At 44.9% G+C, this 16,988-nt stretch overlaps 1 protein-coding gene across 2 annotated transcripts in view; it reads right to left on the bottom strand.

Moving 5' to 3' along the window:
• The window catches only part of LOC143782896 (RNA-binding protein 12B-B-like), a 29,330-nt gene that overhangs the window by 10,224 nt on the left and 2,118 nt on the right, over positions 1-16,988 (bottom strand). For both annotated transcript variants that reach the window (XM_077270862.1, XM_077270861.1), the window contains exon 2: positions 15,689-15,737. The gene's annotated coding sequence lies outside the window, so the exon portion shown is untranslated. The remainder of the gene's footprint in view (positions 1-15,688; positions 15,738-16,988) is intronic.

The following is a 16,988-nucleotide window of genomic DNA, read 5'->3' as shown; positions in this document are numbered from 1 at the left end:
TTGCTAATGCAAGTCTATGGGGAAAATAACTGATCCGTCAAAAAATAACGGATCCGTTATTTGAGGAAAATGGCGGTTTTAGACTGACGCCAAACAACTGAAGTGTGAAAGAGGCCTAACTGATCAAAAAGATTTGTAGCATTCTGAGCACATCCGGGGTTTAATAGGGCCTGCGACTAAGGCCTCTTTCACACTTCAGTCTTTTTGTTTCCATCAAAATCCGTCGTTCTGTGAAAAAAAAAAAAAAAACAGATCCAGCAAATGTTGCTGCTGGATCCGTTATTATTCTCAGACTTGTAGCAACGGATTCCGTTTCATCTGTCGTTTGACGGATCCGTCGTAAATTCTGTGTTGGTCGCCCAGAGAACGGACATAGTAACGTTTTTGTATAAGTCGAAAAATCGGACAGTGATGAATCCTGCGCTGTCCATCGTTGGCTATAATGGAAGCCTATGGACCCAGAAAGCAGGAAACCAGCGACGGATGCCATCTTGAAACTGAGCAAGTCTGGAAGAATTTCCAGTCAGGGAAATTCTCTCTTTACTATTGATGCTGCCTATGCAGCATCAATAGTAAAAAGATATAGAGTTAGAAAAAAGAAAAAAAAAAAAAAAAGGAATCGTGATATTCTTACCTTCCGGCATCCCCCACAGCCTTCCCGATGCTCGCGATGCTGCCAGCAGCTCTAGTTACCAGTAATGCCTTGCAAAATGACCTGATGACGCAACGGTCTCGCGAGACCACTACGTCATCACAGGTCATTGTTTGCAAGGCATTACTTGGAAAGGGAGCTGCCGGCAGCATCGCGAAGGCTGCGGGGGACGCCGGAAGGTAAGAATATCACTTTTTTTTTATTTTTTTATTTTTTAACCTGGGTTGTGTATGTGTTTTCGCAGCGGAAAAACGCGGCGAAGACGCATACACAATGTGTGCACATAGCCTCGATGGACCCAGTGCACCTGTTTTTTTCTGGATCAGTCGCATCAGTTTCACAATCTGCGACGGATCAGTCGAGCCAACGGATTATGACTGACGGCAAAAAACTGATGTGTGAAAGGGGCCTAAGGCCTCTTTCACACTTCAGTCTTTTGGCGTCAGTTTGAAACCGCCATTTTCGTCAAATAGCGGACCCGCCATTTTTTTTTGGCGGATCCGCTATTTTCCCATAGACATGCATTAGCGACGGATTGTGGCGGATGGTCGTCAGTTCCATCCGCCATGCGACGGATCCGTCAAGATTTGGCGGACGTCATCTGGACATTGACGGACATTATGTTTTTTGTCTGCGCCGAAATGGCGGTTCGCGATGGGTCCGCCATTCCATAGAATGGCCGCCTATGGGCGACGGTTCCGTTGCGACCGTCATTTGGCGGATCCGTCGCCCCAATCCGCTTTTTCAATTGAGCATGCTCCAAAAAGTAGATACTTTTCCCAGACAACCCCCAAGTAACGGATCCGTCAAAAAAAACGGATCAGTTAGAACAGTTTTCTCAACAATTGTGACGGATCCGTCACTTTGTCGGAGCAGACTGACGCCAAACAACTGAAGTGAGAAAGAAGCCTAAGGCCTCTTTCACACTTCAGTCGTTTGGCGTCAGTCACTTCCGACAAAGTGACGGATCGACGGATCCGTCACAATTGTTGAAAAAACGGATGTAACGGATCCGTTTTTTTGACGGATCCGTTACTCGGGGGTTGTATATACTTTTTGGAGCATGCGCAATTGAAAAAACTTGAAAAAACGGATTGGGGCGACGGATCCGCCAAAAAACGGATCGCGACGGATCCGTCGCCCATAGGGGGCCATTCTATGAAATGACGGACGCGACGGATCCGTCGCGATCCGCCATTTCAACGGAGACAAAAAACGTCTAGATGAACGTCAATGTCTAGATGACGTCCGCTAAATTTTGACGGATCCGTCGCATGACGGATGGAACGGACGACCATCCGTCACAATCCGTCGCTAATGCAAGTCTATGGGGAAAAAACGGATCCGTCAAAAAAAAAAAAAAAACGGATCCGTTTTTTGAGGAAAATTACGGTTTTAGACTGACGTCAAACAACTGAAGTGTGAAAGAGGCCTAAGACGTTCAGGCATACCCTTGTAAGTTTCTCTGGCCCGTACGTAAAATTCACTTTGCAAACTAGGGGGCATTTGCAGTGTTTGAAATCACAGGAAACAGTACAGAAATGGAAACCACTGAGCCTGTGCAAATTTCTAAGAACACAGTCATGATGCAGCTGTCTGCTATGTACATTTAAAGGGAATCTGTCAGTAGGATCAACCCTGCTAAGCCATCTATATAGTTACGAAGGTCATAGAAAGTTCAATAAAATGATACCTTGATATCGGATTATTGCAGAGAAATCCGTATTTTCCTTAATATGTAAATGAGCTGTTAATATCTATGGGCTGAACATAGATCTGCCTGAGAATCAAACTCCAGATTTTATTTTAAAGGGAACCTGTCACCCCCCCCCCCCCCCCAAGGCGTTTGTAACTAAAAGAGCCACCTTGTGCCGCACTAATGCTGGATTCTGACAAGGTGGCTCTTTTAGTTCGGGTCCCTGGCACTGCTGAAATAATAGTTTTTTTAAATTTGTCCCTCATACCTCGATATCGTCCCTGGGGCATGTGCACGCCGGCTCCTCTTCCTTCATTAGCATCCCCAGCGCCTGCACTATAAGTTCGAAGGGCAGCGCAACTGCGCATGCCCGGAAAACAAAACAAAACAAAAAAAAACAGCGCAGGCACCGGGGGACACTAATAAAGGAAGAGGCGGCGGTGCCCGGCACACAAAGGCCATGAGTGACAGCTGTGAGGCGTCTGGATTAGGGGGGAAAGACATGCCCCCGTGGCGATTTCGAGGTATGAGGGACAAATTTCAAAAATGATTATTTCAGCAGTGCCCAGAACTAAAAGAGACACCTGTCAGTATGCAGCATTATATTCTATGAGGGGTGATTGCATCATACTCTATGAGGGGGCTACAGAACACTATATGGGGGGGGGGGGGCTGCATTATATTCTATGGGGAGGTTACATTATACTCTGGGGTGGTGGCTGCATTATACTATATGTGGGCTGAATTATACTGTATCGAGGACTATGGGGAATACATTATACTATATGAAGAACTATGGGGTGCATTATACTATGGGAAGTGAATTGTACTACATGGATGACTGGCGGTGCATTATACTATATGGAGCACTGTGAGGAGTGTATTTTGCTATATGGAGGACTGAGGAGTGTATTTTAATATATGGAGGACTATGGGGCACATTATATTATATGGAGGACTATGGGGTGTGCATTTTACAATATGGAGGACTGTGCTGTGGTGCACATTATAATATATGGAGGAGTATGGAGTGTATTATACTAAACAAGCAAAATGTTGCATATTTATTGGGTGATTGGATTGTTTATGCCGGAATAAAAAAAAAATCATTGTTCTCAGCAGGACATCGCTTCTCCTCCTATCTCTCTGATCGCTCCTTCACTGTATGTTTTGCTGGTTCCTCCTCCTCTCACCTTCCCCTTACTGTTGGGGTTCCTCAAGGATCAGCCCTAGGCCCCCTCCTCTTCTCTTTGTATACTGCCCCTATTGGACAATCAGTAGATTTGGTTTCCAGTACCACCTCTATGCTGACGACACCCAATTATACACTTCTGCTCCTGTTATCACGCCGAACTTTTTAGAAAACACCAGTGATTGTCTTACCGCTGTCTCTAACATCATGTCCTCCCTCTATCTGAAACTGAACCTGTCAAAAACTGAACTCCTCGTGTTCTCTCCCTCTACTAACCTGCCTTTGCCTGACATTGCCATCTCAGTGTGTGGTTCCACCATTACTCCAAAGCAACATGCCCGCTGCCTTGGGGGTCATACTTGATTCTGAGCTTTCATTCACCCCCCACATCCGATCACTGGCTCGCTCTTCTTATCTGCATCTTAAAGACATATCTAGAATTTGCCCTTTTCTTACTTTCGACACTGCAAAAACTCTTACTGTTTCACTCATTCATTCTCGTCTGGACTATTGTAACTCTACTAATCGGCCTCCCTCTTACCAAACTCTCCCTGCTCCAATCTGTCCTGAATGCTGCTGCCAGGATCATATTCCTCACCAATCGTTACACCGATGCCTCAACCCTGTGACAGTCATTACACTGGCTACTCATCCACTCCAGAATCCAGTACAAAACTATTACCCTCATCCACAAAGCACTCCATGGCTCAGCACCACCCTACATCTCCTCCCTGGTCTCAGTCTACCACCCTACCCGAGCTCTCCGTTCTGCTAATGACCTGAGGTTAGCATCCTCAATAATCAGAACCTCCCACTCCCGTCTCCAAGACTTTTCAAGTGCTGCGCCGATTCTTTGGAATGAACTACCCAGGATATTATGATTAAACCCTATTCCCCACAGTTTTAAGTGTGCCCTAAAAACTCATTTGTTCAGACTAGCCTACCGCTTCAACGCATTATCCTAACTATCCCTGTGTGGCCCATTCAAGGAAAAACAAAAACAAACCATAATCCGGTTCCTCGCATCATGTTCTCATACACTTTATACAGTTAATAGCCTCTGTGTCTGTACTGCTACATACTTAGGCAGTTAACTGGTTCATGCAGCTTTACATGAACACCCGAGTCTTAGATTTTTCCGCAGCGGATTTGGAAAATCCGCAGTGCAAAACCACTGCGGTTTTCACTGCGGATTTTTTCGCGGTTTCTTCTGCGGGTTTTCAACTGCACTTTCCTATTGGTGCATATTGAAAACCGCTGCGGAATCCGCAGAAAGAATTGACATGCTGCGGAAAATAATCCGCTGCGTTTCCGCGTGGATTTTTCCGCAGCATGTGCACAGCGTTTTTTCCCCCCCATAGGTTTAAATGGTACTGTAAACGTTGGGAAAACTGCTGCGGATCCGCAGCGTCGGATCAGCACCAAAATGCGCAGCGTGTGCACATACCCTTACACTATGGCTGGTCTAAATAACTAAAGCAATTGTTACCATCCACCTCTCGTGTCTCCCCTTTTCCTCCTAGTTTGTAAGCTTGCGAGCAGGGCCCTCATTCCTCCTGGTATCTGTTTTGAACTGTGATCTCTGTTATGCTGTAATGTCTATTGTCTGTACAAGTCCCCTCTATCATTTGTAAAGCGCTGCGGCAGATGTTGGCGCTATTTAAATAAAATTATTATTATAATTAGTGCGGCACAAGGTGGCCCTTTTAGTTACAAATGCTTGGGGGGGTGGGGGGTGGGGGGTTATTAGGAGAAGTTATTAGTGCGAGACATGTAGCTCAGAAGATTCTCATGCACATCTTTGTCCGGCCAATAGAGTTTAACAGCTCATTTGCATACGAGCATGAATTTCTCTAGAAAAGACGTCAGATCTCAGGTATAATTTTATTCAACTTTCTATGACCTATAAGTCTATACAGGACTGATCCTACTGACAGAGTCCCTGTAAGGAACTCTCAGCATAGACAGTTTGAAGTAAGTCCCGCTGCTTCATGGCGGAGCCAATCATTTATATACACCTTCTTACCTGCTTGTTTAACTTCATCCTCCTCTGACAGAACCGGCTTCATAGAGTAAGAGGATGGAAATAGATGGAAACCAAGCAGGTGGGAAGGTGTATATAAACGACTGGCCACGCTGTGGTTTGAACAGTCATGCTGTGCCGACAGGGTCCCTCTAAGTTGTGTTTGCATCTGTTGGTAAGCGGCACTAAATGACCGTTGATCAGCGGTTGTTTGAGAACCTGTTTATACGGGCAGATTGTGCTGCAGATGCGCACTGAACAATCTATGACAGATCCCTCTGTGAATATAGACTGCCCTTGTTCTTGGAAGCACAGGTCCTGTTTACACAATGCACTTTTGTGCAAAGAAAAAGACCATTTCACCGGACGAATTAGCGTTTTGCTTGTTCGTCAGGTAAACCGCAGAATTAGGCCATGTTCACACTTTGCGGGTTTTACTGCGGATCCGCGGCGATTTTGATGCTGCGGGTCCGCAGCAGTTTCCATAGCGTTTACATTTACATGTAAACCCTATGGAAACCGCTGTGCACATGCGGTGGGAAAAACCGTGCAGAAACGCAGCGGTTTACAACCCACAGCATGTCACTTCTTTGTGCAGAATTGCAGCGATTCTGCACAAATAGAAATGCATTGATCCGCTTACTTCCCGCATGGGGCTGTGCCCACGATGCGGGAAGTAAGCGGATAATGTGCAGATGGTACCCGGGGTGGAGGAGAGGAGACTCTCCTCCAGGCCCTGGGAACCATATTTGTGGTAAAAAAAAAAAAAGAATCAAAATAAAAAATAATGCTATACTCACCTCTCAGCGCTGCACGCGGCCGTCCGGTCTCAGGTTTGCTGTGCGAGCAGGACCTGCGGTGACGTCGCAGTCACATGACCGTGATGACGCCGCGGTCACATGACCGTGACGTCACGAAGGTCCTTCTCGCACAGCATCTTTGGAAACTGACTGCCGCGTGCAGCGCCGAGGAGATCGGGACGTCAGAGGGGGTGAGTATAAACCATTTTTTTTTTTATTTTATTTTTTTTAACATTACTATTGATGCTGCATATGCAGCATCAATAGAAAAACCAAAGCCCGCAGCGGAAACCGCAAGACAAAACGTGATAAATCTGCAGGGATAACCGCAGCGGTTTTGCCCTGCAGATTTATCAAATCTGCTGCGGGAGAACCCGCAGGGACCCGAACCTACGTGTGCACATAGCCTTATTGTCAATCTTTCCTAGGAACGCTCGTTCATGACAATTATGCAGCGTAAATGAACCTTAAGGCTATGTGCACACGATGCGGATTTAGTGCGGATCCGCAGCGGATTTTCCCACGCAGAAATGCTGCAGATCCGCTGTGATTTACAGTACAATGTAAATGAATTGAAAAAAAAAAAAAAAGCTGTGCAGATGGTGCGGAAAAATCCATGCGGAAACGCTGTGGATTTAAAAGAAGTGCATGTCACTTTTGTGTGTATCTGCAGCGTTTCTGCACACTTCCATTATAGTAATCCGCATCAATTCCGCATAAAAACCCGCACAAAATCCGAATAAAATCTGCACCTGCTGTTTCTGCCAGGAGATGCGGATTTTGTGCAGAAAATTCTGCACCCCATTCCGCAACGTGTGCACATAGCCCAATAAATCACTGTGAAACACATGACGTAGGCTCTCACAAACATGTAACAGAACCATACAGACAAAATCATGGGATGTACTGCCCAGCTCCATCACTATATAATCAATGGGCAGAAAAACAGGGTAACATTCGGAACAACATGGTAAAATGTACACATTATACATTATAAAATTAGCATAAACTATTGCAGGCATATTTCCTTATTTGAATGGAAGACATCTACAAAACACCCACATAAAACGTGGAAAGTTATAAGGCATGCTGAGGAGTCAAATATGCAAGATTTTAGAAAATCATAAAACAAACATTTGTCCCACAAAGTATAGTCCATAACTTGTCTGAAACCAATATTGGCTAAATATCTGAAACAGATAAAAAGGTAGTAGAAATCATGAAGAACCGTCACCAATAATTAGTGTCGGACGCTCCATAGCAGATTACATTGTATGATGAGAACGATCAACACATCGACTTGATCCAACAAAGCGCTGCAGCTTGTATTATAATAACAAAAAGCACAACACAGATGAGCACACTGGCTAGACTAGCCGCTGGTCTCCTGACCCAACTCAACAAACAGCCTCATGAGCAAATAAAAGGCTATTAAGTTCTGAACAGGAGACCAATGGCCAGTGAAGAATTAACAGTTAGTATAAAAAAAATGTTACACTGGCCTTACTCCCAACCCCATTCTATAAAGGGAATTTGACCCGCAGCTTCTTCTATACTTTTGCCCACCACAGGACAGGTATTCCCATCTTAGTCATGAATGGCTGCGATGCAAATACCCTTTGAACCCCTTAGGCTACGTTCACATTTGCGTTGTGCGCCGCAGCGTCGGCGCCGCAACGCACAACGCAAACAAAAACGCAGCAAAACGCATGCACAACGCTGCGTTTTGCGCCGCATGCGTCCTTTTTTTCATTGATTTTGGACGCAGCAAAAATGCAACTTGCTGCGTCCTCTGCGCCCGGACGCGGGCGCCGCAGGGACGCATGCGGCGCAAAACGCAAGTGCGACGCATGTCCATGCGCCCCCATGTTAAATATAGGGGCGCATGACGCATGCGGCGACGACCGCAAATGTGAACGTAGCCTTACCGACATCAGGCGTAATAGTACGCCGATGTCGGTATCTCTCCCTTTGATGTGGGCTCAGGCGGTGAGCCCACATCTTTCCAATATAGCCGCGATCCACCAGCGACTTAACTAGTGTTTGACAGCGGTATTCAAATGTCACTTCCGACAATCGCGCCAGAAATACGCACACCGGTGACGTGCGTCACGTGATCACGAGTGTGTCGTTACGACAACGCAAGGTCTCCTGAAGAACTCTATGGTTGTCAGTACTGGATTGCTGTGAGCACCACCCAGTCGTCGGCACACATAGCAAGTCAGCAATTCTACTACATAGAGGCGATCTGACCACCACCTCTATGTAGCAGAGCTTCGAGTTGTTCTGGCTTCTAGTCTTCTATGGAGACTATTGAAGCATGGTAAAATATAAAAAAAATAAAAATATATAAAAGTAATGCGGTAGATAAGTCCCTGATGTAACCTGAAAGGTAAGAAAAACAGGCTAGATTATACTCACCCAGGGGCGTTCCCGCTACGGTCCGGGGCCTCCCATCTTCATACGATGACGTCCTCTTCTTGTCTTCCTGCCGTGGCTCCGGCGCAGGTGTACTTTGTCTGCCCGGATGAGGGCAGAGCAAAGTACTCCAGTACGCAGGCGTCGGGAAAGGTCAGAGAGGCCCAGCACCTGCGCACTACAGCACTTTGCTCTGCCCTCAACAGGGAGATAAAGTACGCCTGCGCCGGAGCCGCGGCAAGAAGACAAAGAGGACATCATCGTATGAAGATAGGAGGCGCCGGAACGCGACGCCCATCGGACCGCCCCTGGGTGAGTATAATCTAACCTGTTTTTCTTACCTTTCAGGTTACATCGGGGGCTTATCTACAGCGTTACAGAATGCTGTAGTTAAGCCCCTGATGCCAGTGGCCTTAGCTCATATACGATTTTTGGAGTGACAGATTCCCCCTTAGGATAAAAGAGAACCTAGACATGTTTGGTGTCTATGAACTCGTAATTACCTGGAGAATCATAATGGCAGGTCAGTTTTAAAATTTAGTGAACCTAGTTGAACCAGCGCAGGTACTGATGCATACATGTTTATGTAATCATCTAACATAAGATGTACATTTAATTGAGTGTGGCTATTGTGACACTGTTTTCACTGGAAGATCTCTCAAAGGGAGTTTTCCCACCTAAGTTAGAGTACCTTCACACTGAACAACGATATCGTTAGCGATCCGTGACGTTGCAGCGTCCTGGATAGCGATATCGTTGTGTTTGACACGCAGAGGATCCTGCTGTGACATCGTTGGTCGGAGCTAGAAGGCCAGCACCTTATTTCGTCGCTGGATCTCCCGCAGACATCGCTGAGTGACGCGGATTCAGCGATGTCTTCACTGGTAACCAGGGTAAATATCGGGTTACTAAGCGCAGGGCCGCGCTTAGTAACCCGATGTTTACCCTGGTTACCCGGGGACTTCAGCATCGTTGGTCGCTGGAGAGCTGTCTGTGTGACAGCTCTCCAGCGACCACACAGCGACGCTGCAGCGATCGGCATCGTTGCCTAGATCGCTGCAGCGTCGCTAAATGTGATGGTACCTTTAATTTGAATCAACAATTTAATCAATAGATCTTGGAATAACAACTTCCACAATTGCAAGTGTTTACATAAAATGTTCCTGTGCCGAGATAATCTTATAAATGTGTCCCTACTGTGTAATGGCTGTGTCTGACCATGCAGGAACATAGTCTGATCATACCACCGCTCCTGGGCAGGAATGCAAATGAGTATATAGACATTACTTACTGTTTCTTTGAGGTAAAACAAGTTTTTAACCCCTTTCTGACAGCTGACGTACTATTCCGTCAGCTGGCAGATCCCCTGCTTTGAGGTGGGCTCCGGCGGTGAACCCACCTCAAAGCCGCGACATGTCAGCTGTTTTGTACAGCCGACATGTGCGCGCAATGAGCGGGAGCGGAATCGCGATCCGCCCGCGCCCATTAACTAGTTAAATGCCGCCGTCAAGCACTGACAGCGGCATTTAACTAGCGCTCCCGGCCGGAAGTGCTCGCACCGCTGACCCCGTCACATGATCGGGGGTCAGCAGTGCATTGCCATATTTAGAGGTCTCCTTGACACCTCTATGGTTGTTGATGGTCGATTGCTTTGAGCGCCACCCTGTGGCCGGCGCTCAAAGTACACCACCATTTCTACAACAGAGGTGACATGTACTTCACCTCTATGTAGCAAAGGCGATCGTGTAGGGCATGCTTCTAGCCTCCTATGGAGGCTATTGAAGCATGCCAAAATTAAAAAAAAAAAAAAAAAAGTGTTTAAAAAAATAAAAAAAAATATAAAAGTTCAAATCACCCCCCTTTTGCCCCAATCAAAATAAAATAATTAAAAAAAAAATAAAAAAAAAATCAAACCTACACATTTGGTATTGCCGCGTTCAGAATCGCCCGATCAATAAAAACAAAGGATTAACCTGATCGCTAAATGGCGTAGCAAGAAAAAAATAAAAATGCCAAAATTACGTTTTTGTGGTCGCCGCGACATTGCATTAAAATGTAACAACAGGTGATCAAAAAAACGTATCTGCACCAAAATGGTATCAATAAAAACGCCAACTTGGCACGCAAAAAATAAGCCCTCACCCGACCCCAGATCACGAAAATTGGAGACGCTACGGGTATCGGAAAATCGCACAATTTTTAATTTTTTTTTAGCAAAGTTTGGAATTTTTTTTACCACTTAGATAAAAATAACCTAGTCATGTTAGGTGTTTATGAACTCGTAAGGACCTGGAGAATCATAATGGCAGGTTAGTTTTAGCATTTGGTGAACCTAGCAAAAAAGCCAAACAAAAAACAAGTGTGAGATTGCACTTTTTTTGCAATTTCATCACACTTGGAATTTTTTTCTGGTTTTCTGTTACACGGCATAGTAAAACCAATGGTATATTTCAAAAGTACATCTCGTCCCGCAAAAAATAAGCCCTCACATGGCCATATTGACGGAAAAATAAAAAAAGTTATGGCTCTGGGAAGGAGGGGAGCAAAAACCGAAAACTGAAAAGCTCCGGGGGTGAAGGGGTTAAACAGGCAGTGAAATGTTTTTTTTCCCTTACAGATACCAGCAGCCGTGAGCTCCGTCTGTCTGCAACTTCTGTAACGGAAATCCCTCGTCGCCGATTCGTCACGGCTGTCAGACCGCGACCAATCAGCGACGGGCACAGCCCGGCCAAGAATTAGTCCCTCCCTACTCCCGTCCAGTCAGCGCTCACACAGGGTTAATGGCAGCGTTAACGGACCGCATTATGCCGCAGGTAACGCACTCCGTTAACGCTGCTATTAACCCTGTGTGGCCAACTTTCTACTATTGATGCTGCCTATGCAGTAGTAAAAAAATCTAATGTTAAAAATAAAAAAACAAATAACAAAACCTGCTATTCTCACCTTCCGTCGTCCGCCGATGCGCGCGCGGCTGCCGCCAGATTCCGTTCCCAGAGATGCATTGCGAAATTACCCAGAAAACTTAGCGGTCTCGCGCATCGGGACAGCTTCGCTGGACAACGACGGGTGAGTATATAGCTATTATTTATTTTAATTTTTTTTTTTAACAGGGATATGGTGCCCACACTGCTATATGCTGCGTGGCCTCTGCTATATTTTACGTAGGCAGTGGTATATACTGCATGGGCTGTGTTATATACTGCGTGTCTGCTATATACTACGTGGCCTGTGCCATATACTATGTGGCTGCTATATACATACAAACATATTCTAGAATACCCGATGCGTTAGAATTGGGCCACCATCTAGTGTCTGTATACTGTTTTCCCCACTTGTCCAGATGTGGTATGATCAGACCATGTTCCTGCACGGTCAGACACAGCCATTGCACAGTACACCGCAGGGACACATTTATAAGATTATTTCAGCATAGTGACATATTTAACACATCCAACGGTGGAAATTATTATTCCAAGATCTATTAATTAAAATGTACTTTGTGTGAAAACCATTTAAGTACCGTATTTTTCAGACTATAAAAGACACATTTATAGTGTGTGAGGGAGCGACAGCAGTGGACGAGCGGGTCACAAGAGGCAGGAGCTGGCAGCTTTGGCTAACATTTGTGCCAGCTGTCAAAAGAAAATGAATGTTCCTTCAGCAAGAAAGAAAATGCAATAGCACTCACCATTGAGGTACGATGAAAAATCCTTTAACCCCTTCACCCCCGGAGCTTTTTCCGTTTTTCCGTTTTCGTTTTTCGCTCCCCTCCTTCCCGGAGCCATAACTTTTTTATTTTTCCGTCAATTTGGCCATGTGAGGGCTTATTTTTTGCGGGACGAGTTGTACTATTGAACGACATCATTGGTTTTAGCATGTCGTGTACTAGAAAACGGGAAAAAAATTCCAAGTGCAGTGAAATTGCAAAAAAAGTGCAATCCCACACTTGTTTTTTGCTTGCCTATTTTGCTAGGTTCACTAAATGCTAAAACTGACCTGCCATTAGGATTCTCCAGGTCACTACGAGTTCATAGACACCTAACATGACTAGGTTATTTTTCACCTAAGTGGTGAAAAAAAATTCCAAACTTTGCAAAAAACAAAACAAAACAAAATTGCGCCATTTTCCGATACTCGTAGCGTCTCCATTTTTCGTGATCTGGGGTCAGGTGAGGGCTTATTTTTTGCGTGCCGAGCTGGCGTTTTTAATGATACCATTTTGGTGTAGATACGTTCTTTTGATCGCCCGTTATTGCATTTTAATGCAATTTCGTGGTGACCAAAAAAACGTAAATCTGGCGTTTCGAATTTTTTTCTCATTACGCCATTTAGCGATCAGGTTAATGCTTTTTTTTTATTGATAGATCGGGCGATTCTGAACGCGGCGATACCAAATATATGTAGGTTGGGGGTTTTTTTTATTGATTTATTTTGATTGGGGCGAAAGGGGGGTGATTTAAACTTTTATATTTTTTTTATTTTTTTAACATTTTTAAAAACTTTTTTTTTTTACTTTTGCCATGCTTCTATAGCCTCCATGGGAGGCTAGAAGCAGGCACAGCCCGATCGGCTCTGCTACATAACAGCGATCATCAGATCGCTGTTATGTAGCTAAAATGCAGGTGTGCTGTGAGCGCCGACCACAGGGTGGCGCTCACAGCCACCGGCAATCAGTAACCATAGAGGTCTCAAGGACCTCTATGGTTACAATGGAGGAGCATCGCCGACCCCCGATCATGTGACGGGGGTCGGCGATGCGCTCATATCCGGCCGCACGGCCGGATGCGGTAGTTAAATGCCGCTGTCTGCGTTTGACAGCGGCATTTAACTAGTTAATGGCGGCGGGTGATCGCGATTTCACCCGCCGCTATTGCGCGCACATGTCAGCTGTAAAAAACAGCTGACATGTCGCGACTTTGATGTGCGCTCACCGCCGGAGCGCACATCAAAGCGGGGGTCCCGACATGTGACGTACTATTCCGTCACATGTAGGGAAGGGGTTAATGGACAGACAGGTGCAGAGGAAAAATCTTCACGGCATCGGGGGTGAAATCATGGGAAGAGGTGAGCAGGGGATGACATCCCCTGCTCACCTCTTCCCATGATTTCACCCCCGATGCCGTGAAGATTTTTCCTCTGCACCTGTCTGTCCATTAAAGGATTTTTCATCGTACCTCAATGGTGAGTGCTATTGCATTTTCTTTCTTGCTGAAGTTTCATATGTACTTTTTTCTTGGCAAGCACCTCCATTAAGTCCGAGGCACCTGTTCTTATACAAACCGTGATTGGACTGAAGTCTCTTGGCTCTGTGTCGGCGGCTGTGCGGCTCCATTTCTCTTGTATATTGCTGAGAAAATGAATGTTCACTACTCCCTACGCCCATAATCCCTCCCACCTCTACGCACTGAAGCCGGCACCGAGAGCTGGGAGTGACAATGGGCATGTGGAGCAGTTATTATTCATCTTCTTTAAAAGCAGGCACACTGTTAGCCGCAGGATTCCTGCAGCGCCTGGACGACAACGTGCACCCACCATTAAAGAGAATGAATATTCACTGCTCTCCAGACCCATGGGAGTGGAGAGCAGTGAATATTCATTCTCCTTAATTGCAAGCACACGTGATCACCCGGCATCTGCAGGAAGCCAGCGGCTGCGGCTAACAGTGCCTGCTATTAGAGAAAAATGAATATTCACTGCTCTCCACTCACATCTGACCTCTGCTTGTAAGCAGCGCATGACATCACTGCCATGCGCTGCTTACAAGCTGCAATCAGCTGCTGGTATCAGAACAGGACACTGTGAGAAGTGGAGGTAAGGCAAGTAAAAAAATTTTTTATGTGTGCAGCATGATGAGGGCTATGTATGCCAGGACAGGGATGGAGGAGGCCATGTATGCCAGCTTGAAAGAGGATTTTAAAATCCAAAATGTTGGCCTACTGAAATGTATGTTCAGTAAATGCATTCAATACATGGTCGGGGCTCATTTTGCATCAATTACTGCATCAATGCGGCGTGGCATGGAGGTGATCAGCCTGTGGCACTGCTGAGGTGATGAGTGGTTTCATTCTCCAGCTGGACTTGGCACCTGTCCACACTGCCAAAAGTACCAATGCCTTTTTTAAAAACAACAGTATTACTGTGCTTGATTGGCCTGCAAACTCGGTATTGTCAAGAGATGAGAAACCAGACCCAACAATGCAGACGAGCTGAAGGCTGCTATCAAAGCAACCTGGGCTTCCATAACACCTCAGCAGTTCCACAGGGTGAAAGCCTGTGTATTCTAATTTACAGAAATAATGCCTTTTGGGTTTTCTTTGGTTGTAAGCCATAACCATCAATATTAATATAAATAAACACTTGAAATAGATCACTGTTTGTAATGACTCTATACGAGTTTTACTTTTTGCATTGAAGAATTGAAATAAATTAACTTTTTGATGATATTCTAATTTTGTGAGATGCACCTGTATATCAGGATGGGGATGCCATGTATACCTGGGTCAGGGACAAATACCAGGATGGGGGACTTTACCCCTATAACAGTGTCAGCAGCAGATTCTCTCCCCCCTTCATAATGGTATGTGATAACCACATTATTTTGCTTCCATTTTTTTTTTCTTTTATTTTCCTGCTCTAAAACCTAGGTGCGTCTTATAGTCCGAAAAATATGGTGACTTTTCTGTAAGAATTCTTTACTGCCTTCAGTTATTTACATGGATTACTTCCACCAGATAAAAACCATGTCCTGTTTATGCGATAGACACAGAAAAAGGGCTTGTTGCATGCAGAGTACAGGTATCCACACTCATTCTCTCTATCTGTATATCCATAACATTGAAGGTTCATATTTCATGTACAAACAATTAGTCATTTTTTTTTTTATAGACTATGCCAACAAATCCCTTACCTGTACGATATCACTGGCAGCCTTTTGCTAGTTATGTTTGTACAAGAACCTGCAAATGCAAAAAAAAAAAAAAATCAAATGAATCACAAGCACAGAAAAAAATCCCATAAACTTAAAAAGAATTACACATATAATAAATGCCCTAAATAAAAGAAAACTGAAACCACAAAATTCAAGAGGTCTGGGAGGTCAGGAATGAGGTAAGCATTAGAATATCCAAAAAAAAAAAAAAAGAAACAACTAAAATGCTCACCTTGTCGGCTGCCCACTACTCAACATCCTCCAGTGGGCAGTAAACAGTATGTAGCCAAAGAGGTCATAAGGTATTAGTTTTCTTTTTTGTGTGTGCCTTGTGCCAACTTAATTACAAACCTATTTAGTTCGCAACCCAGGGACTGCCTGTATTAGTCTATCCCTGCCCATTACTACTGTAATCCACTGACATACAAGGCATCAATTATTGAGCAGCATAAATATGGCACGTGTGCACTATAATCTGAAGACATTCCATATTCATTACCTACATAAAAGGATACTCAAAACTCATCTTTTTACATGGGATCTGTGTTTTTAAAATGTGTAGGATGACCAGGAGACCTATTATAGTTCTTTTATACCAAGGGGTCCACCACTTTTTTTGTTTAAACTTAAAATGGTTAACGCACAATGACAACTCCTTCTTTAAATTCTATATTCCCCCTTGTAAATAAAAATACCCTGAGCTTGCCTCACTATTATTGGCATCATAGGCGCCCAAGGCTTGCATGACATTATGTCACATGAGCCCTGAGGCCAATATTAGGCTGCGGTGCCCTCACTTTCTTTGGATGTCTGGGGAGGTGTGAGCACTGCAGCCCATTAGCCGTACAACTTACATGGCGCAACAATGTCACATTAGCCTGGGGAGACCCAGCACCAACACCACTGGAATGGCGCCAATAAGGATAAAAGCCTAAAGTATTTTAAAAAGGGGGGGGGGGGGGGGGGATAATAAAAAATAACCATGGCACGTTTAACCCCGTTCTGGACCCGGCACAGTCAGGTTTTTTTTAATCGTAAAAACGGGTGAGTATAATAAAACTTATTTTTCTTATCTTGCAGGTTGGATCAGGGGCTTTGCTATAGCGTTATAGAATGCTATATATCAGCCCTGAAAGGCAGTGGCCACATCTTATATCGGCCAACACAGCTCACAGGTTCGCTTTAAGTGGTAGTGCTTGAAAAGAACCAATAGGTGTTTTGCACTACTTATGAGCCTAAACAATTCAATAGGCATTACTTATAACCACTTGGTGTAGTC

Source organism: Ranitomeya variabilis, chromosome 6 (genome assembly GCF_051348905.1).
Source record: "Ranitomeya variabilis isolate aRanVar5 chromosome 6, aRanVar5.hap1, whole genome shotgun sequence".
In the NCBI taxonomy this organism is placed as follows: Eukaryota; Metazoa; Chordata; class Amphibia; order Anura; family Dendrobatidae; genus Ranitomeya; species Ranitomeya variabilis.
The sequence above is the reverse complement of the archived record's forward strand: the minus strand, read 5'-3'. Positions and strand labels throughout refer to the sequence as shown.